Raw genomic sequence first — 27,870 nt, 5'->3', positions numbered from 1 at the left:
TTGGTGGCACAATAAAGGGCTGGCCCTTGCCATCATCTGTGGCCACATCAAAGATTCAAAAATCAGTGACACTTGCCCTGTCCTACACCCATCCACACCGCATCTCCAAATGTTCTTGAACTCACTGGTGGGATGTTGTCATATGCAGATTCACCTGTGTTCTGAAATACTTTGTGACTTATCTAATTTTAATAAATTTATTAAAAGGAAATATTCTGATAACCACCAACTGACACCAATCTGATTTTTTCCATGAACGAGCAAGAAGCTAACACAAAGCTGAAACAAAGAAGTCCACCCCCTGATTAGACTCCCTCTGTATACTGTAGCCCCTAAGGCTGCAGGTTCCCTCTAAGGACCAAGGGCCAGGGAGGCACCCAAGGACCCTGGAACCCAAGAGTGGTCCTGAAAACCAGGTGGATGGAAGGAAAATAGAAACAGGAGTGACCAACACTGTGGGTGCTATTTAACCCTGGGTCCTCATGTCAGCACTTATTGTCCCCCAAGTAGGGGACCCCGGATGCCATTCCTGTGCTTGACCACGTGCCGTGTGAAGGTGTGAGTGGCTGTGGGTCCTTTCAGAGTCTTGTGACATAAAGCACGTGGGTTTGAAAGTCCAACATGCCAGATGGTTCACCCCATTTACCACTTGAGTCTGTTTCTCATGCGGTGAGAGATGATATGCACTTCAGGAATATCGAGTGGATCAAGACAGCAAAGCCATGAAAAGGGAGGTGACAAAGTGGGAAAGACAGCCTGGACTTGGATTCCTCCTCTGCAGAACACTGTGTGACCTCTGGGGAGCCACCCCACCTCTCTGTGCCTTGGATTCCTCTTCTGTACAGGCAGGATATTGATGGTACCTACTTAATTACACCCTGGGTAAATGTCAGATGAGCTGAGCACTTTAGCTGGCTCACAGACTGTTGTCAATCAATGTTCTCAGTGTGACAGGTAGCATAGATGGGATCTAGCTTGTAAGACACCAAGTGGCCGTGGCCTTTTTATCTCAGGTGTGAATTGGGAGCCACTGCCATCATCAGATCAGCCAGTCAGCAGACAAGGGCCTGTGGGGGGCATGCTGGTCAGGCACATGTGGAGGGGACACCTGTACAGTTAGTGTCCAGAAGAGTAGGACAGAGCCTACTGTGGGCTGAGGGGAGGGTGGCAATCCTCCTGGGGTAGGAGGAGGCCACCTCTCCAGGTTGAAGGACGAGGCCGGACGCCGGGAAGTGTGACTTGGGTCAGCTTCCTTGGTCGTTTCCAGGGGAGAATTTTAAAATGAAATGTGATGTGATTTGTGACTTTGAAAAACTGAAAGATCAATTCAGAGGCGGCTATTTCTCTAGAGCTAAAATACGACTCAGTGGAACAGAAGGTAGGAACAACCCTGAGAAGATTCACGAGTCCAGGGGTTCTGTAATACTGGACAAGAGGCCCTGGCCAGTCCTGCCTTAATTTAAGGAAAACTTGTCCCCTAGAAAGAGGGAATGCTCCAGGGGCATTTAGGCCGACTCAGAAGACCACAAACAGAAGGAGATGGTGGAAAGTGATGGAATCAGAAGGAAGACATGCAGAGGGGCTCCAGGCAGAACACAGAGTGGCCTGCTGAGCACGCGGGTGGCTTGAGGGGAGGTGAGTGCTGCTCACTAGAGCCCGCGATCCAGGAGCCAAGAGCAACTGCACAATCAAACCGGAGCTTCCCTGAGGGGAACGGCCCTCCCTGTGGACCTTCTCTTCCCTCTCCTCCGTCCACTGGCCACTAGAGCATGACAGGACTGACTCCTGTGTGACTAAGGCTTGTCCTCACCCCCCATTCCAATGACTGCAGAGCTCTTCTTCCATAACCATTTGCAATTCACCAAGAGACTTCACACACTGTGACTTATTCCCTCCAGGTGACGTGTGAAATGGGCAAGGGGAAGTCTTCATGAGCTCTTCTTCAAGAAGACATAGAAATTGTAGTTCCAGGGGGTGCACTCTCAGGCCTTCCAGGACTTGGTGATGGGCACACAAACCCAAACATGTCCTTTGTTTCCGAATCTTAGGTTGTACCAACTAGACCAACCTTCTGAATCGCAGCCACCAGAAAGCACTTTTTGTTTGAGAAATTTTATTATAATTAAATTAGATGCATCCCTAGTGAGTGTGAATTAATTAGTCAGAGGTGGAACCCTGGACACGAATCGTTTTTTGGAACATCCCCTGGTGATGATAAGCTTAGAAATCATACATAATATTATCCATATGGAATTATCCATAATCTGCCTGCAGCTGCATTTTGAATGGGGGAACTGTCTCCATGCTCCACCACAGAATGCTGTCTCCAGGGCCAACAGCCTCTTTCACAGCTTTTAGAAAAGAAATGAATTCTCCCCCTTTTTTTTTTTTTTTTTTTTTTGATGAGTTACAGTCCTATTTCCCTGTGGCTATCATTCCTGTGCTCTAGCTCATACCGTCTTTATTTTTATTTTCCTTTTTCTTTTACTGCATCCTTTCTCTCATCCATCCAGCAATAAATATAGTCCTCTATTTCTAAGAGCAAACCTATGTCCCTAGGAATAACCAGTGAATAACTACGGCCCCCTCCTCTGCTCCAGGCACCAGGGCCTGTCTGTGACTTCTACAAGGGAAATGTGTCACTAATAATGCCCACAACAGTGTCAGAAATGTTCTTTTCCAATACACCTTCAACCCTAGGCATGGATTTGCTCATCTGCATCCATCCCTGCATTTGCTCCCAAGAGTTTATGCAAAGGGTTTCGATTCCCCACCTGGAAGGAAGTGGGTCAGGTCAGGACGGACGCTGATGCACAGGGAGATGGACAGAGCCTCAGAGAGGAGATCCACGCAGTGGTTGTATTTCCTGCCAGTGGAAGGGCTTAGGGAACCTGATGACTGTGCCTGAAACCAAAAGAGCCGGGCACAGGGAAAGACGCAGCCGAGTTGCAGGGAACAGTCAGCCAGGAGCCTTGCTCCCATCGGGAAGCAGGACTCAAGATTTGTGGTTTCCAGACTTGCCATGAAGCCATTTGCAGCAACTGCGATTCACTTTGATGACACCATTTCCACAACTAGTGCTATTAGAGAGTCTATAAAAGAGAGGTGCCTGTAAAACTTCAGGAGTAAAAGAGAGAAGTCCACAAACACGGCAGAAGTGAAGTGGTTTCTCTCCTGAGTTTTGGGAACCATTATTTGCTCAAGAAATCAAGTGTCTTGAGGGGATGAATCCCCAGCACAGGGGCACCATGAGGGTAGGATGGCTGGCTGCCTTGGGGGGGTGAATTTCAAGGCAGACACAAGTGGGGACCAGGGCAGAATCCCTTCTCCCATGGTGCAGCTGCTCAGCAGATTAGATGGGAAGCGTTTATGTTGAATAATGTCTTCTGACTCCACATTGGGTTGGCATTATCTGAGAAGATGGAGTTTAGTGCTAATGGCCCTCTGTTCATCTCCCAGCTCAGCAGCTGCTCAGATTACAAAAACAGAAGAGATGGGCTCACCTATCAGGCCTCCCCAAGTCTTCCGCGATGGGCTTCCTGCCTCTTTCTGGGGTGATTCTGTCACCTTTGGGAGTGCTATGGGACCAGGAGTGAGAAATCTGGGACTTTCCCAAGGCTGACCCTGGGCCTCTTTCTAGGATTCTATTTGTCTTAACTTATTGATCACCTAGTCTTTTGAATCACTGGACAGTGATATTTTAAAAAAGTCCTTGTATATAATTATAAACACAGTTGGCAAAGGCAGTAACTATTGCAGTAGCCTCATTTTCCAGATGAGTCTCTGGGGCATGATCTCTCAAATATTTGGCCCAGTTCCTCGGTTGCAAGGTGTGGAGCTGGACGTGAACCCAAGCGGCTTGGCGGGAGATTGCTGCATCTCTTGGTGATGGTGTTTCCCAGGGAGGGCAAGCGCTATTCCTGGCTCCTGGTCTTGCAGTGATTTTTATTTGCCTCCCCAGCTCTGACACCATTTCTCCTGGCGGAGCTTTGCCTCTGGACTGGGCTCTCCAAAGCAATAGAGAAAATGTTATTTACTTGTCCTTTTAAATTTTCTGAAGTTGTCCAATACTCAGGAGGCTCCCTGGGGCCACCTCTAGCCCCTCTCCAAAGCTCTTTGACTCTGAATATTGAGAAAACAAACACTACTTTCTCTCTCTTGGTTATAGCAGCTGAAGACGGGAGGAACTGAGCTCTTGTGGGTAGGGCTGGTGATTCCAGAACCATCTTGCTTCTTCCCAGCCTGTGCTGACCAGAGAGGTGGCACAGTGGTGTGGGCAGCTCCCCTTTCCCATGCTCTCATCCACCAAACAGAGGCCACCACGTCATTGGCTTTCTAGTAGGACTTTCTATGCTAGGCTCCATCTGCTGCTGGGCTATGACCAAAGGATTACAGTTTTCCACTTTTGTCAAAGCAAGTATTTTTGATACTGGGAAAATTCAATTTCACCTACTTGAACAAGCATAACTAATAGGCTCCAAATGGCTATAGGTTTAGTGTCATAATTGTTAACACCCAAATTTTCTCTATCTATAAAAATGTGAGAAACAATTATAGAAAACCTACTGGTCCCTGTGTTTTGGAGCATAACTCTTTGTCATTATGCACCTCCTGGAATACCTTGAGTGCCAAGCAGCTCTCTATTGTCGTATCCAGTGGCAAACCCTGGCTCTTTGGGCCTCTGGAATCCCTTTTTAAATACAAAGGGGGAAAATAACAAGCTTTTTCTCAGACATTGCTTTAATTAACTTATGCAGCTTGTCCTGTGGAATTTACCATGTAGGATGCTCCTCTTTTTAACACTTCAATGTTTGGGGACTAGATCCAGAAAGCTTGTCTTCAAGAGGACTTGTCTTCTTTTCCCCTGGAGAGTCTCTTGAGTCACTGGACTGTGGCATTAAAAAAAACTTCATATTTAATCATAAACAAAATTGAAACATATTCTCAAGACAGCACTTCTGCAGTAATTAACGGTCTTGGGAAGCCTCGCCTAGCTGCCCGTGGCTGAGGACACAGATGGCAGAGCGTGGGAGCAGATTCTGTCAAACAATCATCCATGGGTCAAATTGGGAAGCACTTAAATTCTTTAAGCACTTTTCAGCCACTGTTAAGTACAAAAGAGGTGTAATTTTAAACATCACTTTTAGAAATTATAAAATTAACATCCTAGAGATTTAATGAGTCAGAAGTTTGTGCAAAATCTTAGCAGAAGCCTCTGCTCATTCTACCTCTCACGTGGGCACGTGTGACTAGCATGTCTCTCACGCCAGCACGGGATGCTTGGAGCGTAGTCACAAGATAACCATATGCAAAGAATTCCCAGTAAACACATATCAGTGGCTTATAAAAATAGAAGATTATTTGCTAGAGTCTGTGCTTCTTACATCTCTGGATGGATTTTCTGAAACAAGTAATTAGTCTAATCATTAATTGTTAATTAGGATAGTCTTTTTGCAAATCCTTTTGGTCTGTCTGGAGAATGGCTGTGAATCACCCATTGGCTTATTTTTGTCCTCTGACAGTTGGGAGCTTAAGGAAATAGTAGAGCCTTTTCCTGGGAGGAGTAAACATCTTCTGCTGAAACAGTTTAATTTATGCAACAGCTTTATAGTCAATGTATCTTATTAACCAAACCAAACCTGGAAATTACCACTGATGGGCATGAAAGAGAATTTGCCTTGGAAAAACTTCACGTCAATGTTTTCAACATCTAAGAAACAAAGAATGATGATTTCCATTTCCCTGCATGTAGCAATCCATCTGTCAAATGATCACCATGATGATTCCAGAAAAGACAAAACCTGCTAGGGTGCACACCGAGGGATAAAACCGATGGATATTTTGGAAAGTCACAAAACAGAAATGCCTCCTTTAAAAGGCAAGGTGCAGCTGTTGTGGAAAATTCAAAGAAGGACAAGTCAGAGTGCAAGAGGAAGAGAAAACTCAGAGTACCTGTAACAAAGTAAAATTATTTATGCAAGAATAGTCTACGTGGTCTGAAACACAGTGAGTGATTCCAGATTAAGGAGGTGATAAAACACACCCATGGCTTACAATCAGGGAGTCTCTCAAACCACTGTTGGCTGAGAGCAGCTCATCAGGGGCTCTGGCGAGCCTTTGGCAGCTCAGAGAAGCAGAGTATGAGGAAGCAAGGGGAGGTGTCAGTGCCAAGCAAGCAGATGGCGGCGGGGGGGGGGGGGCGTCAGTGTCCTGTGACTCCATGTGGCCAAGGGCCATTCAGAGAAGCTCAGCCACCCTCTTGCCTTCCAGCCCTTAGCACCCTCCTGAGTTTTATTGTACTAAAAAGACAAGAAGTTCTTCCTCTTTCTAAGGTTTGTGTAATTACTCTGTGGGAGCTGGGTAAAAATCGGGTGTGGCCTTGTGTTCCTTTGGTTCTGCAGTGTCACCACTGGGATGGAAACTGAGGGAGAAAACTAATGCATTTTCAGTTGGCCCAGAGCAGCGGTCTGACTTCAAATGTTTTGCCTCCCAGGGGACCTTGGCAATACCTGGAAGTACCTTTTATGGGGTGAGGGTGAGTCTTACAGTACACCAACCTCTTCTCCATGGACCCCCATCCCCAAAAGGAGGAGTTACTGGCCCCAGATGTCCTGAGAAACCCTGGTCTAGAAAATGAAGGCAGATCACAGTGCTTTTCCAAACCAGAGAGGTGGCCAGAGCCAGCTGGGACGGGCCCAGGGAGCAGCAGCTATTCAAATGCCGTTATTCCACTTGTCCTTGTCAAAAGGCCTTCTTGATTTTTCTCCATTTGTACCCTGGACAGCTGGTAAAGGTGCTATGGAAATCCATTTCTGAAATCAAAGACCAAAGGAAAACAGGGCAAGTCACTCAAAGGACAGGGAGCAGGTCCCCTCCCCTGGGCAGCACTGAAGGAGGAGGCAGCCAGAATTACCTGGGCTGGGAACCCAGTGGAGGAAGGGTACATCCTGCTGCTGTTTCCATGACAACCAGGTGGTGCAGGAAGTGAGCTTAGGGTTGCCATGTGACAAGGTCTCACCAGAACTGCTTCCAGAGGTTGCCTTTGACTCTTCATAGTGAAGAGGTGGAGGCTCGTCTACAGCAGGCAGGGTGACGTAACTGTTCCTTGGCTTCAGCATGGACAATGCCACCCAAGCAGGGAGCCCCTGCAGGTTGATATGCTCCGATTGTTTCCAGCTAATTAGGACCAGACTTGAATCCATCCCTTGTTCTTTTTTCCCCCATAAGTCAATTTAAAGCAAACAGGATCTGTACTATGCAGAATCTACCCCGATGCTGGAGAAGATCTAAATCGACTTCTTGAGGCCCCTTCTCTGGAGGTCAGGGATCTTTATCCCCTTATATGTGTTCAGAATTTTAGTGGTTAAGTTGATCAATTATTGATTGGAAAAAACAATTTGCTCCCTTACAACAGGTAGATGAAATCCCTTTCTTCACCACACTCTTGGGCTAATCCTGAAGTAGGTTCTAGACTCCCTCCCTCCAGGAGCCTGTGGCTCCTTATCTCGTAGGGTGGGTGGTGACATTACACAGTCAGACAGAGGACCACAACTGTGGCACGAGGTGGGCAGTTTCCATTGCCCAGGGTGTGGCTTGAGAGTCCAGGTGTATGCATGGAGTGGCAGTAGTCCTAGGTGGGAGCCAGACTTTAAACTCACAGCTACGTGAAACTTGAGAAAAGACCAGAAGAGAAAACTCAGGAAATCTTTCTTTTCTGGGGTGAACAGCATGTTTGGCAAGCCACAGAGATGTAAAAGGCTTCTTTCCACTTTCTACATGGCTCTCTAGGACCACAGCTGTGTTTACCCAGCTCCCACATGGTAATTCCACAAACCTTAGAAAGAGGAAGAACTTCTTGGTGACAGCCTAAGAGAATGAATTTAATGCAGGAGGAGCAGGGCCAGACTTAAGGATTAAGAAAAATGGAACTCTCTAATTCCGAGTATGTAGAGCCCTAAATCCATTAAAAGTGCCAAGAGGCAGGAAGGAAAACAAGGGCGGGGTTCCCAGGAAAGGGTTGCGTGGGAACGCTTTCATTTAGGGAAATCCCAGAGTGAGCCTAAGAGCTGAAGAATGGGGGAGCCCCCAAAGGCCCGAATGAGCAGAAGGGGGACTCCTCACCACTCCTGCGCTCACAGGAAAGAACCCTGCTTCTTGAAGGGTTAGCGTCCCTCTTGGAAACCTTGCTGCAGTGACAGATTTGCCCCCTGTCTTTCAGCAGGTAAAACTGAGACCAGGGAAAAAGACAAGATGCTGATGACCAAAGAAAAGGGAATGGTAGATAGCACTCCCCACTATCCAACATGAGCAATCACACTGAGCATGACTCTCTTCCTGCTTCTGGTCACTTCTGGTCACTTCTGGAATAGAAGAAAGGAAACCTAAAATCTATAAATGGATAAGACACCCCCCACTCCCCTGAGCACCAGCTCTGTGGGTTTCCTCCTCTCAGGAGGAATTCTCCGCCCCCCACCTGTTCTGTTTCTTAAATAAAATTTACCTTTTTATCTTGCCTTGGCATGCCTTGGGTGTTTAATCTTCAACACCAGGGAAATGAGGACCTGATTCTCATTTTTAAGACCCAGTATCAATGCGGAGCCTGGGTCACAACTAAGAACTGAATACAAAGAGTGGATCAGAAAATGTCCAGTAGCTGGATAATCAGTCAAGTGCGGCTTTGGAAAAGCCGATTTCTGTTGCTAAGGTGAACACTTGATTAAAAACAGTGGAAGCAGAAAGGATAGTAGCAGATGGACACTAGCCACTGGACACTGGGACAGGATGCTGTACTGGCCAGACTGCATTGCCCCCTCTTCATACTTTCTTTGAAAAAAAAGTAAGCAACTTCCCTAAGGCTACTCTGTCCCTCTCCTGGCTAACATCAACAGGATGTGCTTCCTTCCTCGCCCAAACCCCCTCTTTTCTGCAGGGCTATCCTCAGGGCCTCCATGCCCATGAGAAGAACCCAACTTACCCCAAAGTGGGGCTTTTGTGACTTTACACAGGCCAAAGACTCCAGGACTCAGAAGACAGGATAATTAGAAGCAAAGACCACTGACCCTAAAATTGGATGCAGTCCTGCTGTCAACCAAAAGAGGATGTACCTGGGTGGTATTCTCTAGAAACTTTCCTCAGACCCCCAACACAACTAGGAAAACTAGGGGCCACGTGGTCACCTTCCTCTCTGAGAGGATCCACTCTCACCCTTGATAAACTTTGTTAGATTTTTACTAAGTTTTAAGTCTTGCCTAAATTTTTTTCATGCAAGAGCACAAAAATAGATAACAAAAAGCAATGTTCTGTAACAGAATGATAGGAAATTGTTTTACATTTCCTATTATGTTATATTATTATATATTAATAGATAGACATCTATGAACATGAACATTCCGATATATCTATGTGTACGTTAACTATTGTTATATTTTGCTTGAAACAAAACACTTAGATTTCCAAATAAAATATCCAACCCAAGGTAGAATTTCACAATCAGAAAAGTTCTGGTTTGAAAATGAGATTCAAAGTTTACTAGAAAATTTGGGGATGCTAGCCTTTGCCAGCAGCATGTGTGAAACCCCCAGAAATCCACCGAATGTAGAGACTGGCCAGGATTGAATGGAGGAGACACTGCCCAAAGCACCTGAAGACTTCAGCATGTTGTTCTCAAGCTGAGTCCAAAAGCTAAAGGGCTAGAGGAGGAGCAGGGGTGGGGTACAGACAGCAGAACCAAACTAAGAACAGTGTCCCTTAAGGAAACCAGATCTTGCCCATAAGAACAAAGAAGGAAAAGAATTGGGAAAATAGGTTGTTACTTCTGTCCCCTGGAGAAGGTTCAGTGACTTAAAGGGACAAGAAGCCAGGCAGGCACAAGGGAGCCCAGCGGAGTTCCAATGTAAGCTTGGGCTAGATGTCTTCCTGCCCCACCATTCCATGGTGGGTCTGGGCAGAGAGCTGGGACATCTCTTGAAGATCAAACCCGAGGAAGGATGTCAAGCAGGGTAGGATCACTCAGTATTTAATTTGGATTGAATCCTTTGTAGACATACTATTTAATACTTTCTCCTTTTATTTCGCTTGGGAAGTGGGGTATAAAGGGCAAAAATTAACATTTCAAAAGTAGGGACAACCCTCCCTTGCCTTTTTGGTGGTTGCTTAGCAACAACTTGTCTTTATCTTCGTCTGAGGTCTACTTTTTGCTCAGTGAAGGACACTTGAAAAGGTGCTAAAAGATAACAAGCCACACACCCTGAAGGTTTTGCTTGGAATGTGGCCATTCACACCTTGACCTGTATCCCATGGCCACATCTAATCACAACGAGGGAAGGCATCAAGTCGAAAGTCAATAGGATGAAATGTATGTGCTGTCTGTTGCCAAGAACAAATAATCTAACTACCCATGGTAGTTAACAATCAATCATTAGCTTCCCTGTCATCACCACCATTCCATCATCCTCACAACCATCATCCCCATCACCATCATGACCATGACCACCTTAATCTCCAGAATCACCATCATCCTCACCACCATTATCACCATCACCATCATGACAATGACCATCATCACCACACTATCACCATCATCCTCACCACCACCATTCTATCACCATCATCACCATCACTATCATCTTCATGATCCCCAACACCATCATCACCATCACCATCACCACCATCATCTTGTCACCATTTCCTCAGTGGAAGAAGATACCATAGTTGAAAGAACAAACAAGGCTTGTCATTGAAGAAAATGCCCATTTATTGAGGAACACCTCTGCTTATTTATAGAGCTGGGGGTGGTTTAACAGTTATGACAGTTTAACAGTTTAATGGTTTGACAGTTGGCATGAGGTGCTTTCTGATTGGTGGGTAAGGATCATGTGAGTCAGCAGGGCTAGTTTGATTGGTGGGTAAGGATCATGTGAGCCAGCAGGGCTCACCATTGGATGGCTTTTCTGGGGGGGGGGAGTTAGTCTTTGGAGCTGGGGGTACTCCCAACAATAGTAACCGCTCTTTTTCTCTAAATCACATTCATTTCCAAGGGTAGCTTTTCTGATAAAAACCTCCATTCCTTAACTGTTGTATCAAATGCCACCATTTCCTACAAAACTTCAGCACTTGCTTCTTTCCTTTGGCACTCCGTGTGGCTTGGATCATATGTCCCCGTCCTATATTAGGTTTGTGACTGAGTTTAATTTGCCTCCTCTCACTGGTGAGCTTTGAAAAGCAGAGTTGACTGCTTACTCATCTTTGCGAACCCTGCATGCACATTTTAAATCCTAAATTCTCTGTTCAAAACAGTAACACCATGTTTTGAACAATGAATTTAAGAATCTAAGGTGGAAAAGTCAGAGTTTGTGTTTTTACCTATGGAGTGGAAAATGAGGATTTTAAACAGCAAGTGTGGTTCATGCTGCTTATGAACACAGCTATGCTTCCTTCAGCTTCTTAGTTTTTCCTCCTCCACCAATAAATACTTAAAATCTTTAAAAACATTCTCCAATGATGCAAAACCATGCCATCCAACCACATCACTGTGTGAACATGTATTTTACTAAATGCAAATATACAAAGGGCACTGCACTTGAGGCTACTAATACCCACACTCTTCTCTACTTTCTTTTAACTCCCGGTTTTAATCTCATCTCCAGCATTGATCAAAAACACCTCATTTCAGCCTGCAGCCACCCAAACCCCATATGCTCATCATCAGAAGACAAATGGATGACCCTGTCTGCAACAGAGCGACAATGAATGCTGGTGATTGTAAACACACGCAAGTGTATTTTTAACCATATTGAAATTCATAGCTACAAGATACCAGAGACCACGAATGCAACATTGTGCATAACTTCCTCTGTATAAATGCAAGCCCCCTCCCATCTTCGGTCGGGAATCAGCAACCTCTTTCATGCTGCCAGGTTCTACCTCTCCTATGTCTCTTCAGAGACTCTCGCATCTGTACTGCTGCCTCTTTCCCACCAGGGGGATGTCAAAGCCCCTCCAGAAAGGCTCTTGTTGATGGTAGACCTGATAACTAGGCCAACAGGTAGTTCTAATCATGAACTGATAATGGAATAATACGCAGGCTGATGAGCAGTGCAAACCCCATTGTTTGCTTTAAGGGAAAGTTCATACTGCTCTTCAGGAGCAGAATGCAACTCCTGGTGATGCCCAAGACCGTCCCTCCCCTGCCGGCTGTGGTCATCCAGATCAGTGTGTGTCTGGGTGTGTGCAGAGCAAGCAGAGCCGGGCTTAGGGTGAGGCCAACCACAGGGTCACATTCTGCCCTTGCCTACATTTTTGAGATTTTGTTCTTCTCAGATAATTGTTCATTCAGTTTGATTTTTAAACTACTATATGATGGTATTGTTTATCTAGATGAGTGAGTTTTTGACACGCCTTTTACTTTGTGGCCTGGGCCTGGCTGCTCATCCTTACTGCCCCAGACCCTGCTGCCTTGTCCTGACCTGAGTGCCAGCTGCGGCACTGAGTGTCCCTCACACCTCATCTTGGTTCCATTAGTCACAGAAGTGGGTGGGAGACACAGTGGGCAGCAGCTGGACCCTCGTGTCCTCCTGGAGAGGCTGCCAGGGGGAAGCTCACCTTGAGCTGTCTGTGCTGAGAGGAAGGGGCCAGGCTCCCAGGTCCCTCTCCTGTGTCCCTTCTGACCACACTCATTGCACCAGGTCAGAATCTCCCTCCCTGGGCCTCTGGTTCATCATGTAGCCCTGGGTGGCCTCCGTGTGCAGACCCCAGGTGGATGGGGGTGGGCGGCATGGAAGGAGCAGGAGGTGGGGCATGTCCAGGTGTTCCTGAGGTGACCTAGGGGGAGGCCGGGACTCCTCAGGAGGCCACTGGTGGAGCCCTGCAGGCACAGGGTGGTCGGGAAGGATATGATGATATCTTCTCTAAAGTTCTCTGCTTTGGTTTATGTGTGTGTGGCCCAGTTTCCAACTGTGATCTACAGTTTTATGGTGGAATCTTGCCCGTGAGTGGGAACAGACCAGGAACTGCGCTAACCTAGGCCAGCAGGTCAGGGAGAAACAGCGCCATGAGGATACCCTGGAAGGGGGCCTCCCAAGAGAGGCTGTGGTTGTCACATGTGTCCTCTTTAGCCCTTCCTGTCCCCAGCTGAGATTGCCCCCACTTTATCATGTGTCCCTGCAACTGAGCAGTCACAGGAGCAGGGTCCCTTGGAGGTTGGAGGTGGGGGGAGCCAGCTCCTGCTTAGCATGTTTAGACGCCTCCTCCTCCATCTCCTTGGCCTGTTCCGGAGTCCCTAGGGAAGGTGACACTGCAGCTGGCACTTGCTTGATGATGCAGGAGTCACGCAGGTATGCCTGGACCACGTCTCCCATGGGCTTGTGGAGACCCATGACCAGCACTGCAGACCTCTGGCCCCCAGGCGCTGCTGTCTCCACTGACCCAAAGGTGATGACCACTGGCTGTGACCTGGACATGGAGGATGGGGCTGCCGTGCTGTGGGGTTCAGAGACAGGCGACTCAGCATCTCTTTATGCCACCTGCAAAACACTGGCTGGAGGAGGGGCTGGGGCCATTTTTAATATTAAAATTGATTCAAACCTCAAAGCTGAAGTGCCGAGACCCTTCTGTGCAAGTACGAAAGTTGATGCAAAGACCCTCACATCTGCTCCCCACTGAGGAGGGAGGAGAAGAGGGACTGGGCGAGAGAAGGGAGCTGAGATGCCCAGGCAGGTCCTGAAACCCTCCCACACTCAGGAGTCTCCGTCCCAGCATCGTGTCAGATGGCCACTGGCGACGAGCTGGAGGAGGGAGAGCCGGGGAGCGCACTCTCATGAGCGAGTGAAGAAGTCATTAGAACTTCATCTGAGAAATGAGGTGGTTAGTTCTCAAGCTTGCCCCCAGCAAGTGAAGCTCAGTCCTGCTGAGTGCCTGGTGGCAGTGGCCTGGGTCTTCTGTGGGAGGAAACCAGAGTGCCATTCTAATTCCTTGTGACTGGGGGGACACTACATGGGAAGCAGTGTGGGGGTGGATGTTAGCTGCTCCAATGAGCAATGCCTGGGGTCAGCCATGCCCATCCTTCCCTCTACTCTGTTAAACCCAAGAGGGGCGTAAAGTCTGGACCATTTGATGGTCCAAATTATGTGCTCTCCATCTGTCATGGAGCGATGGTTTAATGCCATCCCTACGCTGGGCACGCAGTGAAGCCACCAGGGGCGGAGTCGTCACAGTGCATTGCTCCCCGGGGTGAGTGGCCACTTGGCAGGGCTATGGGTATAACACGGGAATGGTCTGGGCGCTGACATTAGCAGGGGTGCCGAGGAAGGAGGGATGTCTCTGGCCTGGAAAACAGTTATTTGTAATTACACTTAGTGAAGGAAGCTTGGAGCTTTCACAGGACAATTTCCCAAGTTGGCAAGGAGGTGCTGACACTTCTGTATGGAGATATGAACATCCAGCCCATGGTGGCCTAGAGCAACCTCTCCTGCCATAGGGATGGGAAGAAGTCAGCCATTCATTTTTGCACACCTGTGGTCACGTCTGCTTCTGGTGGCCTTTCATTTGAACTGTCCACCTTCCCATCCTGGAAAGACAACTCAATGTGTACCCTAGCAGGTAATGCTCTGGGTTTTGCACTTTTAGGATCTTGAGGAAGTTCATCTCAGGCTTGTCTATCTTCTCCACCCATCTTAAAGATTTTGAATTTTCACACTTCAAATCTCAGCTCCTTTGTTAACTCCCCCATGCTGCCTTTTGATAACAGAATATTCAACTGGAAGGTTTTCAGCAAGAAAGGTTATTATTTTACATGCCGAGAAGGCTGGACAGTTTCTGGTTTGGTTCATCAGTCTCCCAGGTCCCCAAGGACTAGAGCTCTTCTCGTCCTTCTACTATTGTCTTCTCTCCTCATGGTCATAAGATGGCTGTCAAAACTCCTCACATCACATTCTCACCTATTTACATGCTGAGGCAGAAAATAAAGACAATATTTTACTTTGTTCCCTTTATTTTGTGTGTGTGTGTGTGTAAAAGCTTTATAGAATCCTCCATCAGTGTCTTCTTCAATCACATTGGGTCACATGTCATTGACATCTATATTCAACATCTATTATGAGATGTGGGATGTGTCACCAAGGACAAGGGGCCTGTGGCAGGCCCTGGGAAAGACCTTTTAATCCTGGTCTCTCCGGAGAGAGATCATCGATTAAATTGCATCAGTCAACATCTCCACTGTGAATTTACTCCAATCACCTCCTTCTGGAAGCATCTGAGGTTCTGACAGGGTGGGGGAAGGGATTGGGAGCAGTAAAACAACAAGGGGTGAGGGGGGTGCAAGGCCAGGCTCTTCAGCTGCTGGATGGGAGGATGAGGAGGTTCAGAATTGCTGCCCAAGACTGTCCCCCATCCAGCACACAGGCCTGCTGTGCTCGGCAGGTACAAAAATGGTCTTGAAAACATTCAATGGAACTTATCAGGAGCAATCCCACAATTAGAGAATCCAGACTGATATCTGATAAAGAGAGGAGGCAGGAGACAGGGGGCACCATCCTGGGGCAGCACCAGGGGACGTTCAGCGGGGCCTAGGCTCCGGGGGACCCACGCCTGCTCCTCAGCCCTTTGTCTCCTGGTCCTGAAACTCAGGCTGGCCTGGCTCCCTGGGGGTGCAGCTCTGGGCTGGATGAACCCTGCATTAACAGGAAGGAGGAGGCAGGAGGGGTGTGTGGAGCAGGCCCCGGGGAGCCCAGCCAGGATCCTGGCTCTCCACTGCTGGGGAGCTCCCAGTCTCTGGCCAGGGAGGAAAGTGGCACTGCTCTCCAAATCGACATCAGTGACATTTGTGCCATGCCCTGTGACATTCCTTGTCCTCAGCATTGATCTCTGTGACCCTGTGGGTGGGCCTTCCTGATCCTCGTTTTAGAGATGAGGAGGCGGAGGGTTAGGGAAATTGATCCACGTCCATTTCCCTGAGGAGGACTCAGGGTCCTGCAGTGTGGCCCTTGGCCTCCAGGTGCTGCCCAGAACCTGTGCCAGGGACAGAGTCAACATGGGTTTCAGGCTCTGAGCAGACATGTAGGTGAGGCCCCTGAAGGGTAGGGCATCCCAGTGTCCCCATCAGTTCTGCTCTGGAGGGTGAAGGGCATCAGAATCTGGTGCAGGGTGTCCTGTCCAGAGGGCACCCACTGTGAAGAGAGTAGGAGCAGTGTCCATCTCATGGTCATGATGACTTGTGGTCTCTGCATAGCCTGGGCTGGTCATATCTCTCTTCACATTATCAGCCCATCAGTTCATGTGTCCTGATGTCCAACACAAGAGAGTTAAGAGGGTCATGTTGTAAGTTTGCTAACTAAATATGTGGTGAGCAGATCCAAGTGAGCAGGAGCAGAGAACTAGAACATTACAGTGTCTTAAAGCAAAATAAACCCAGGGACAAACATAAAACCAGGTCCTCACTTGTATTCACCCAGAGGATAAGGGAGGTTCTTCATTATCAAGTCACTGAGGGAGTTGGCTTCTAGTCTCCGTCAATTTTATTTAAATTATCATAGCTACAAGTCAGTAAAAATCACATTTCTTTTCAAAATTTAATAGTTCAAACTTTAATAAATACACTCTGGGTCCTGTTGGTCCTGAAGCACTTGGCTGACTGGCCAGCTCCCGGGACCTCTTTGGACAGGATGTGGGCCAGGCTGCAAGCACAGGGGCTCGGCTTCCTCCTGGTCAGCTGGTGCTTGTTGTCCTCTGAGGTGCTTGGAGCTGGTGTCCCCTTCAGAAGGACTGGCTCTCTTTTCTTGGAGCCTCAACCTCCAAAACAGCAAGGGGACTATGAGGTCCTACGCCCTCTGTGTGCACTTGCCTGCGTGGAGGCGGGAATGCGCATGCACAAGCCTGAGGCTCACCCCTGCCCATGCAGCATGTCCACCTCCCTTCCTGCCTGGGAGGCTGAAGTCTCAGGGTTTGATGTTTGAATTCCCATTTCACAGCTGCCTGGGAAAGGCCAGCACAACTGCAGAGTCACAGAGGCCCCGTGACATGGTCCCCTGACTGGAAAACCCCAGCTGCCCCTGCAGGCTGCTCCTCAGGGGTGCAGATGAGCCTCTGTGGCTGGGGTTCTCAGGTGGCCTTCTCACAACATTGCTGCCCAAAGTACAGCTGCAGCCAGCGCACACTAGTGTTTCCCATCAGGTCCAATACCTGCTCCCCATTCTGGTCTGGAGACCCAGTTTCCCTGGGCTGAAAATGAACATTAGTAAATGTTGAAACTGCAAAACTTCCTCTCCTCAAAACAAAATTGTTCTCCTGGTTACTGGGAAGGACTGAGAGAGAACTGAAAAGGAAATGAAGTTCCTCACCTGGGATTCCGAGGACTTTGGAGCAACCAAAGTCATTCTGGTGACACATGGCCATGTGGTGTCCTCACATTTGGGCTGGTATCACGTACAGTGAATGGAACTGACATTTTTTTTTTCATAACACCAAGGACATATGAGTGTTTTAGGCCAAAACAGTAAGTTTGAGGGGCTGTTGCTGCAACCCCCATGAAATAGTGAACTGGAGGTCTAGTAGCTACCAACCTGTGCCGCAGGCTCACACTGTGCGGTCCTCTGTCTCTTTAGCAACAAATTTAAAGTCAAGAAATCTGTATGTCCTTAATCACAGCCTCCAACATCTCAACTGTCTCCTAAACAAAAGTCAGTACCGCAGCAGGCAACAAAGCATCCAGGAGGTGTTCCAGGTGATGCTGAGCAATGGTGACAAACCAAGGCCTGTGAGCCAGACCTGCCACCTCTGGGGACTCTGGGGTCTTCTTCAGACTGGCTTGGAGAATTCACGGGAAGAGTGTCCACACCAGGAGCCCAGACTTCCCTCCCATGGCTTCCTGGGGATTATCCTGGAGCTAGCTTTCAGGTCTCTCCTGTAGGTCCTAGAACGTTCTAGAAGCCTGTGTCCCCACACTGTCTCTCCCTCCTTCCTCCACGTAGCATTTACTAATCATTAGCATTTTAAGCAACACTAATGACTTTTGCTATATCCATCATAATACCATATTACAATATAGAATGTTTACATTAATTCAAATTATCCCCAATACACCCACTTTGCTTAAATGTGTGTATTTTAAGAAAAAATGACATCTACACTACAAATTACCCGCCATTTTTACTTTCTGTAAGAGGACAAGTATGACATAAAAGCAGCCTTGGCATAAAAGGGTTGTATTTTGATTATTTTAAATTTTACATTTATTTTCTGATTGACATAATAATGATACCTATTCATGGGGTCAGGGTGACAAATGGCATGTGTATATTCTGTGCAACGATGGATTCAGGACCTTTAGGTCATCCGTCACCAATTTATCCTGTGTTTGTGATGAGGACTTTGGAAATCCCATCCTCCCCATGCTCTGATGGGTAGCGTAAGGTGCTGCTAACTGTAAGCACTGTGGTGTCCCAGTGCAAGCTGTGTCTCTGTGCTGTGAACTCCTGTCTCCCTGTCTTTCCCTGACCCACAACCTTCCCAGCATGTAGTAACCACTGTTCTGTCCTGTGCTTCTATGACTCAGCTTTCTCAGAGTCCAAGTAAGATTAAAAGCAAGCAGTATTTGCCTCTGTGGCTGGTTTATCTCATGGAGCCTTATGATCCAAATGGCTGCAGATGATAAGATTCTACTCTCCTTTATTGGTGACTAGTATTCTGTTGTGTATCTGTATCACATTTCCCTTCCATTCACCTGTCAGTGGACATTTAGGGGATTCCATTTGTTGGCTGTCCTGAATAGTGTGCAGTAAACATGGGGGTAGGAATGTCTGTTTGATGTACTGATGGCGCATCCTTTGTATGGATGCCGCATAGTGGAATTGCTGGATCATGTGATAGTTATGTTTAAAATTTTTGAACATAGATTTTACTGTCTGCTTGAGGTTTCAGAGCAGAAATACCTGTTCTGAGGTTAAAATACCCCTGAATGCTTCCTCTCAGTATAAGGAGGTGAGTGTTGGGAGGAGCACACTGAGACTTGCCCATTGTGCATCTGAAAATAGCCACTTCATGGCTGCTTTCCTGGTGTTACCAGCTTCAGTTCAGTCACACAGAGAACCATTTGCCTTACCACGAGCAGCCCCAGGAGCAACATTCCTTGCTTTGTTTCTGACATCACTGGATGCCCACAGGGTGAGCAGCATCAGCCCCAAGAAATCGGTCATGATTTGTCAAAATGATCATAGGACCTCATCCCCCTGGGTAAGTGATCAGGGTAGGGATGGAGCACAGATCCCAGCTCTGGCCACTAAGAAACATGGAGAGGTCCTCTGGGAGTTGTTGCAAGCTTTTTATTCCAGAATAAAAGCAAAGGGAATGGGAGGAAGACTGTCCTTTCTTTATTTCTACCCTCTAAGTCTGCACAATAAGGTGGTGATGCCTGGAGTCCTGGCAGCTGTCATGGTACTCTGAGTAAGCACTGTGCTGAGGTTGGAGGGCTGGAAGGGTGTAGACAGCCTGGGACTTTGGTGACACCTCTGACTTTCTAAACCAATATGGAACTCACCTCCAACATCTTATTAAACAAACACCGAGGATTCCTATGGCTGCAGGACTTGCTTAGGAAATGTCTGCCATTTCATTCCATTCATTCCCTTAGACATTCACTCATTCATTCATAAAATACCTACTGATCTCCTACTCTGCCTAAATCACCATCTGGTGTTGGGATACAACAGCTACAAGCCAGACAAGATTTTGCTATGGTCTGTAGAGGCTGTCATTGTACCTTCCTGCCCCCGCTGCTGGTGTGGATGGTCCCTTTCCCCTGAGGAGAAGAAAGAAAGTGACAACAGCTCACTGTGCAAAGGCCTGTCTTATTAGATTTAAACAGCTCCAGCTAAGAGGGGGCTCGTACAAGGATGGCACAGAATATAAGAAGTTTGAAAAGGAAAGGACAGGGCAGGACAGAAGAGGCAGCTGTGACCCTCGTCTCCTGACAGCTCCATTACAGCCTCGCTCCTTTTCCAGATGGGGCTTCAGGGGCAGGAGTCCCTCCCCAGGCTGGAACACCCACCAGTGGGTGAAGGGACACACGGCAGTGAGCTACCCGTCAGGACCCGTGGATGGAGGCAACCAAACCTGCAGGCAGGTGATCACCCGGGACTCTCTCTGTGTGTCCAGAGTCTGTTTCCACCACCAGGAGCAGTGTGGCCTGGAGGAGCAACCATTTAAGGAGCTCTGCCTCTGTGTTTTCATGATTGTTTGTAGGACCAGCTGACCTTTTCTGTAGGTTTTGTTTCCTCTGGGGAAGAGGGTGTGAAGTCTCCCCTCCTTTGGGGAAGAAAGGAGGTTATTGGCTGGGGCACTTCTCTGGGCTGTGCAAATGCAGAAAATTGAGGCTAAACAAGAAGGGACATGGACACAATTCCCAGACAGAGCTGCTGGTTTGTTTTGACAGTTTTGTGGTTTCCCATAACTGCCTGCTACAGCCATTACCTGTATTTATGTTCAGATTGAACTGGCAGGACAGAGCGCTCAGGAGCCGATAGTTTCTCTGCTGTAAATGGAGGACAGCACCTGACACATCTCAGACTTCTAAAGGTGTCTGCATTGGTGGATCAACAACACAAAGGATTTGGGGGAAAATGTATCAGAAATGAGACCCATCCTAAATGAGAGATGCTGGGGATGGGAGGTTTCTATCATTTATCACGTTAGTTAGAGACAGAAACGAGGCTGCGGGGTTTGTTCTGCTCCTGCAGTGTGGCTGGTGAAATGAGAAGGGACGATGGGGGAGTGCTGGGCTGGCTGCCTCTCATTTCTTTCATCTTCTGATATTGCTGGGAGGATTCTATCAGCACAGGGCTAGAAGTAAACATTGCACTCATTTAACATGGGAAACATAAGCGAAGTTATGAGTCAGAGGTATTTTAGCCTCAGAACAATAACGTGATGGATCCAGTCAAATGCAACTGACTCCAACAGCCAGACATAAGTTTTATCTGCATGAGCCACAGCCACACTACAAATGGACCCTATGGTGTGCTGAGCTAGAGGGAGACAACTGGTAGACCCGATGCCCTGGCCTCTGGGTTTGTGTATTGAAAATGTCCTGGGCTTCTTTGTGTGTGGTCATTGGTGAACTGACGTGGATGACAGATACTGTGAGATATTTCCAGAGTCTCTCAGTTAATCTAAAAGGAGGCTAAAATTTCACTTTTTTGCTAAGATTGGAATGCCCACCAGCCACTGACTGGACCCACATGTGTGCCTTGGGGCAAATTTGGAGGCAATTTGCTGAACATTAAAAGTACAATCGATAATGTTTCCACATGCACAATAGCACTTAGAGGAGCATCTGGGACTGAGCCACCTCACATCTGTCCAACCACAATTATTCAGATGTGATGGGCCTAACGGGCCTGTGGACATGGCCACATGTCATCCCGGGTGGAAAATAAGTCAGAATTTTGCCCAAGAGAGGTTTCTGCATATATAATGGGCTCAGATAACACAGTCTGGTTCTAGAAGGCACACAGAATGGAAATGAGAACATGTAAAGTTAAAAAAAAATGGTTTTCAGTTCACAAAGACCCCACCCGCCTCCCTGGAGAGCCCATTCCCTCATCCAGGGCCAGGATTCTTCACTTCCCCTGGAACTTGAGGCACTTCTCAATTTGCCTGTGAGCAATGGAGTTTGAGTTTCTCTAGAAGGGATTTCTCCCCCTCCCCCCAGGGGCAACTTGAGACCATTAGAAGGTGAAGTCAGGCATATTATTCTGGGAAGTATGATAGATCTTCTTGTGGTTCTGTAATGCTAAAAATAAAGGTAAAACTCTGTAGCGTGTGTTCTTTTGATTTCCGACTTCATTGTAGACCAGTGTTTTCCTTCTGCAACCACTTACCAAGTGATTACCTAAGGAGGCTGCAGGTGGAAGACCCCGTTAGCCTCCCAAGCCAGAGATGTTACAACATTTCCCTAAGGGAGGGAACTGCACACCATAGGGTCCATTTGTAGTGTGGCTGTGACTCACGCAGATAAAGCTTATGTCTTGCTGTTGGAGTCAGTTGCATTTGACTGGATCCATCACGTTACCTCAGTGTCCAGCTTCCCGATCTTCTCAGTCCCTAAGACTCAGGTCCACAGTGGCAGACTCTCCATGGGGCCCACATTGATGCTTGCAGAAGTGTTCTGAAGTGCCACTCACTGGGGACAGGTGAGTGGCAGCCTGCTACAGGTAGATCGTGGCACCCAGAGGCAGCTCTCCATTTTACCCTAATAATGTGAGTCTATTATAAATGCAGTATTCAATGAAAGAAAGCATCGTGGCCTATGCTTCATAGTTTCCCTTAAATAAATATATTTAAAAGGAACCTTTCTTTCACTACCAGAAAAAGCAAACTTAGTATCTCACCCACAGAAGCAACCGATCCCAGAAAATTATTAAATCTCTCCCTTAGATAATACTAAACCCTATTCAGATCTGGTTGCCTGCAAAGGCCTCAATCTGTGACCTGCTTTCCCTTTGCTGAATTGAAGATTTTCTAGTGGAAGAGAGGCTTTACAGAGGTAGCACTGGAATCAAAAGACTTTCTCCTTGGAGTCACAGGAGTCATTGAAAGGGAGCTACTAGTGAAATAGTCTAATGAGTCACTTTTTAAAAAGTAATGAACTGTGATGGCAACTGGAACTACTCACACTCCACAGTACTGCGAGGCCAGCATTTTATGGAACAGAGTGGATGTGGCTAGTCGAGATACTCTGTAATTAGTTCCTGAACAATAAAGTGACTTGGGACAAGGTTCTCTCTGATAACTCATTCTTCTCTAATAAAGTCCCTTCCTTGTCAGACCATAAATCAGGCTTCTTCAAGTGTTGGAGAATTGCTTTCAATCTCCAGATAATTGTACTGTATAACATATCCTAAGACTCATTGAAAAAAAAAATAAGTCTTTTCAAAGCAGTTAGATTGAATCTTGTGGGTTGAACTTACTGAGTTTTTATAATGAATATGATACAGTGGAAGTAATAGAACATCACTTCTGACATGGATATAAAAATACTATGGTTTCCATTTTGAGGGCTCATTCCTTCAGTTGCTCACTCTGAGGAAATCTGGGTGCCGGGTTGTGAGCTGCACTGCGGAGAGAGCAAGAGTCTCTGAGCCCAAGGAGGTTTCCGGGCCATAGGCGATGGGGAACTGAGGTCCTCGGGGCAACAACCTGTGGGAAAGCAGCCCAGTGTAATACTGAGTGATTTTGGTGACCCTTCAGGTGAGATTTGACCCACAGTCAGTGGCATGGCTTTGCCTCCAGAGCCCTGAAGTCAGAAGAGCTCAAGAAAGTAGTCTGTGTTTGATTACCGACCCAAGAAGCCGAATGTGTGTCGTGTCAAGTTGCTAAGGCAAATAGGAAGGGCAGTCACCCAAACACCGAACCCATGGCCTCTGATCACATAATGCAGGTCGCTCACCTTTGACCTCACCTGCAGAGTTGCTTTTTTCATGTTTAATTTCCATCTTCTTTTTTTCCCCTAAGATGAGATGCTGTTGTGGCTCAGTGGTAGAGTGCTTGCCTCACATGTGTGAGGCACTAGGTTCAATTCTCAACACCACATATAAATAAATAAATAAATAGAGGTCCATCAACACTAAAAAATATTTAAAAACAAAACAAACAAACAAACAAAAAAGGGACTTGCAGCATGTAGCTCTCTTGCAGTCTGTACGGCCGTCTTACTGACCTCAGCCAGTGTCCTTGTGTCTCTTTATGTGACTGCATTAACTTGGCAATTTATCACCGAAAATAATGTGCTTTTAAATTACTTTTATTTCTTATAAGATGCAAAGTCAATACTGTTGGTCGGAACCCCATTCCTTTTCTCTCATTGCCCCATTTCTCTCTTTCTTTTCCTATTTATCTTTCCCTGTGGTTGGATCCTGAAAGTAATCACAGGACATTGTGGTAAATTGAATTCTAAAGCATTTTTAAAAATAGCACTTTTCTAAGTTTCCCCTGATAAAATGGCAGTGCTTTTAACTACTTGTTGATGGATTCAGAAGTTTTCTCTTAGGACTACTCTTTGATGTGTTCTAGAAAGACTTGGTCATGGCAGGAGCCAGAAGATGAAGCTCAGTAGTAGAGCAGTTGCCTCGCATGTGTGAGGCCCTGAGAGCTATACCTAGCACTGAGAAACAAAAACAGAGTCAATAATAGAACGAAGAACTTTAATAATTTTCAGCTTACGTAGCAGAGTTAAGAAGAAGTAACAACTTTAAAAATAAAAATGGAATCTACACATAAATGTGTATACACATACACACGAATAATCTTTAGTATGGAAATTGCATTCAGCTCAAACATTAAGTATTACCCAGTAGATGTATGCAATTAACTCTCCTGTTTCCAAGACAGGCATTGCATGACCCATGCTTCCACAAGAGTCCTCATAACTTAGTAGTGAATTAAGAACTAAAAAAAACAAAATGAATGTTAAATCAGGAAGGATGATGACAATGACAAGACCTTTCATGGAAATGTCTAGACAGAGACCATTCACAGCTTCCTGGGACCCAGCAGCAGATTCATCACCTGAACCCCTAACCTTCCCTTGCCCACAGGGTGGGTCACAGGGACACAGGCTTCTCTCCATAGGACTCTTTGGGACAACCACAAGATTCCATTATTGTTCATTTGCCACCTGTCTGTGCATGCCATCACTCCCTGGTGATAGGAGCAAGAGAAGGGCTGTTTTCCCTGCACACATTCATTGGCTGCAAACCTGAGAAATGTGATAGATGAGCTTGTGAGAGTTTCCTTGGAGATGACACATATGTGGTTCCTGACCTCTCTCCTCCAAGAATGGCTCTGCTTATTCTCCCCTATATCCTGACAACAATTTAAAAGGCAATGCTCATAATGTGTAGTTTACTGAGTAGTTACCATGTGCCAGGAATTCCTCTAAGAGCTTTGTATTTACACATTCCATCTTAACACGGAAACAGCCCTGCAAAGTAGTAATTCTGTTTCCCCCCAGATACTGACAAAGAAGCAGGGAAAATCTTCATGTCTCCTCATGCCACATGGCCAACAGGCCACAGAGGGACTCCTGAGCCCTGTTCACATATTTCCAGACAGTCAAATATAGCCTCTTCTTGGAAGAAAACCTGACCTTGTACTTGGGCTTAGATGCTGGAGCAGACTGCTAGGCCAATACCTGTCTATCACTCATTGCTATGTGATTTTGCCCCTTAGTTTATCACCTGTAATTGAAGAATCATTGAGATCAACTGTGAATACCTGTCACATAGTAAGGACTACATAATTGTCACCATCACCATTACCACTACCACCACTAGTATCATCATGATCATCACCATCATCATCATCATCACCACTACCACCATCATAACCATCACCATCACCATCATCATCACCACCACCATCATAATCATCACTACCACCACCATGATGATCATCAATATTACCATCACTATCATCATCACCATCACCATCATGATCAGCACTACCACCACCATCATTGCCATCATCATGTTTATTTTTCTCCTTCTCAGAGTTACTACACTAAATTGTTCAAATGATACTGTCCTAGTTCATGCTGCCATGACAAATCACTGTAGATGTGGTGGCTGAAATGATGAACACTTCTTTTCTTTCTGGAAGCTGGAAATACGAGGCCAGGCTGCCATCATGGTTCAGTCGTGGTGAGGGCTCTTTTCTAGGTGGTAAGCTTCTTCTTGCTGTGTCCTCCCTTGGAGGAAAGAGGGTGACCTGGCTCTCTGCCTCTCCTTATGAAGGCTCTATGCTTATCAGGAAGGCTCCATCTGTTCACCTCCCATGTCCCCACTCCAAACCATCACAGTGGGGCCAGGACTCCAACAGATGATGGGGAGGACACAGCATTCAGTGCTCTGCAGCCTCTTTCCTGGAGAAGAGTCCTTTATTAGTATTTCCATCACCACCCAGACTTCCTAACAGCCTTCTTAATTTGTTTATATACATTTTTCTTCTTGTTAGATTTTCTGTGTCCTCCTGTCAAGCGGAAGCTCTGGAAGGCAGGGGTTTTCATCTGTATCTGCACGTCTGGAACAAGGCCCCACACAGAGCAGGTTCTCCATCAACCTCTGGGGGGTGGGTTTGACACAATGCTGGGAGCTCACTCATGTCACTCAGAGTCGGCTTAGATGTGGCCCCTCACTGGACTTTGCCCAAGAGTCACTCATTGCATGCAGTGAGCTCTGGGGCAGCCACTGGGTCCTGCTGAGAAACACTTTCTTCCTCCTGGCAGCAGATCCCTGGTACCATCAGCCTTCCTTTGGCTACATCCAGTAACCCACAAATGACCATTTTACTACCAGCTATTAATTTTGCTGCCCACTTTACAGAGCTGTTAGAGGAAAATGCCTTGAGCAGCAAGATTTCCAACCCTGGGGCTCCAGGACCACAGTTAATTCAAGTGAGAGGTTCGCAGCCTGCCGTCTGGGTGACCTTACACTGATTTCTAGGAAGCAAGATGGTGGCTATAAGACCTTATGGAAATAAAACTGGGTACTCTGAAGCCAAGGAAGGGGACTTCCCAGGTGGGAGGAGGCTTAGCACTTCTGGGCTTGATGGTATGAAGAGTGTTGTGAAATGGAAACTTTGCCTCATGCCCACTGGGAAGAAGCACTCAAGAGGGGGTTTGAGGATCACATGATCTTGAACTTGAGGAGTGAGGAAGGTGGGGCCAGCCCCTGCTCTTCCAGCCCCCACCCCCCAGCTCCAACTGTCTCCTCTGTATAGTCAGCCTCTCCCATTTGGCCTGCCATGTGGAGCAGGGCCAAGGTCACAGCCCATGCCTTCAGTCTCAGGGACTAGGCAGAGCTGGGAAGTAAGGAGTTGTAGGAGCATCGACCACTCAGGTGCTACATCCTCACAGCCCTGAGAACGGTTGCAAATCCAATTAATTGGCAGTAATTCCAACCATTATTCATGCACAATTCCTAGTCAATTAATATGATCTGGGGTCAATACACATTTTGCCAAGTGTAAGAGGAAAAGATTTGATTGAGCCAAGAAATGAAGATTATGGATGTTTAAACTAATTTAAGATAATCAACCCTTGGGTAAATTTGATTCATTGGCATATAAATATTTTTGAAATGCTCATGACATAAAAACAGAAGGCAATAATGGTGTATGTGTTCCTGCCTGCTCTACCCAATAGCATCACCAGGTCTCAGAAGCACCTGTCCAGCGTTAGTGCGAGATGAGGCCAGGGTTCTGTGAGTCCCCAGCATGGGCATCTTGACACGTGAAAAACTGTAAATCCAACTTCAGTCTCTTTCAATGGTCTCGTTTTTGTCTCCATAGGTTCAGATTTTAAATTCTGCTCTCTGAGGGATGCAATTTAGGTGTCTTTAAGATAATGAGGCATGCAGTTCATGAGATGGAAGCCATATGTTATTCTCTTATGGGGGAATCTGACATTGGATGCTTGGTACTTGATGTTCGTAATTGAGAGAAACTGCACTCTTTGTAAAAATATGGGGTCTAAAATTACCTACTTATGATAAAAAATGGCCCTGACTTGGAAAGTGTCTTTTTGGACATAAACAGAGGAATTTCATAAGCCCATTCCCAATTGCCCATTTCATTATTAGTAGAGTCTGACAACTAGTTGACAACTTATCACTTGTCTTGTTATTATAAAACCTGAGAAGCCCCCGACTCCAACTGTATGGACCTTCAGCTTTGTCAGGAGGAACATAAACAAGACTTTTAGGTAAACATGTTTTGAAGTAATGTGACAAACAAGTGTGACTTAGCAAGTGTGACTTAGCAAATGAGCGTAGTAAACAAGTATGGAGTGGATAGATAGGAATATGTTTTTGTAGTGATGATGTAAAC

The 27,870-nt window shown here is 46.7% G+C and overlaps 1 pseudogene; it reads left to right on the top strand.

The window, feature by feature from the left end:
- LOC143398647 (transmembrane protein 132B-like) overlaps positions 1 to 27,870 on the top strand; it is a 734,105-nt pseudogene that overhangs the window by 415,722 nt on the left and 290,513 nt on the right.

This window comes from Callospermophilus lateralis, chromosome 1 (genome assembly GCF_048772815.1).
Source record: "Callospermophilus lateralis isolate mCalLat2 chromosome 1, mCalLat2.hap1, whole genome shotgun sequence".
NCBI classification, from domain to species: domain Eukaryota; kingdom Metazoa; phylum Chordata; class Mammalia; order Rodentia; family Sciuridae; genus Callospermophilus; species Callospermophilus lateralis.
Note: the sequence above shows the minus strand (reverse complement) of the source record. Positions and strands in the feature narration are given on the sequence as shown.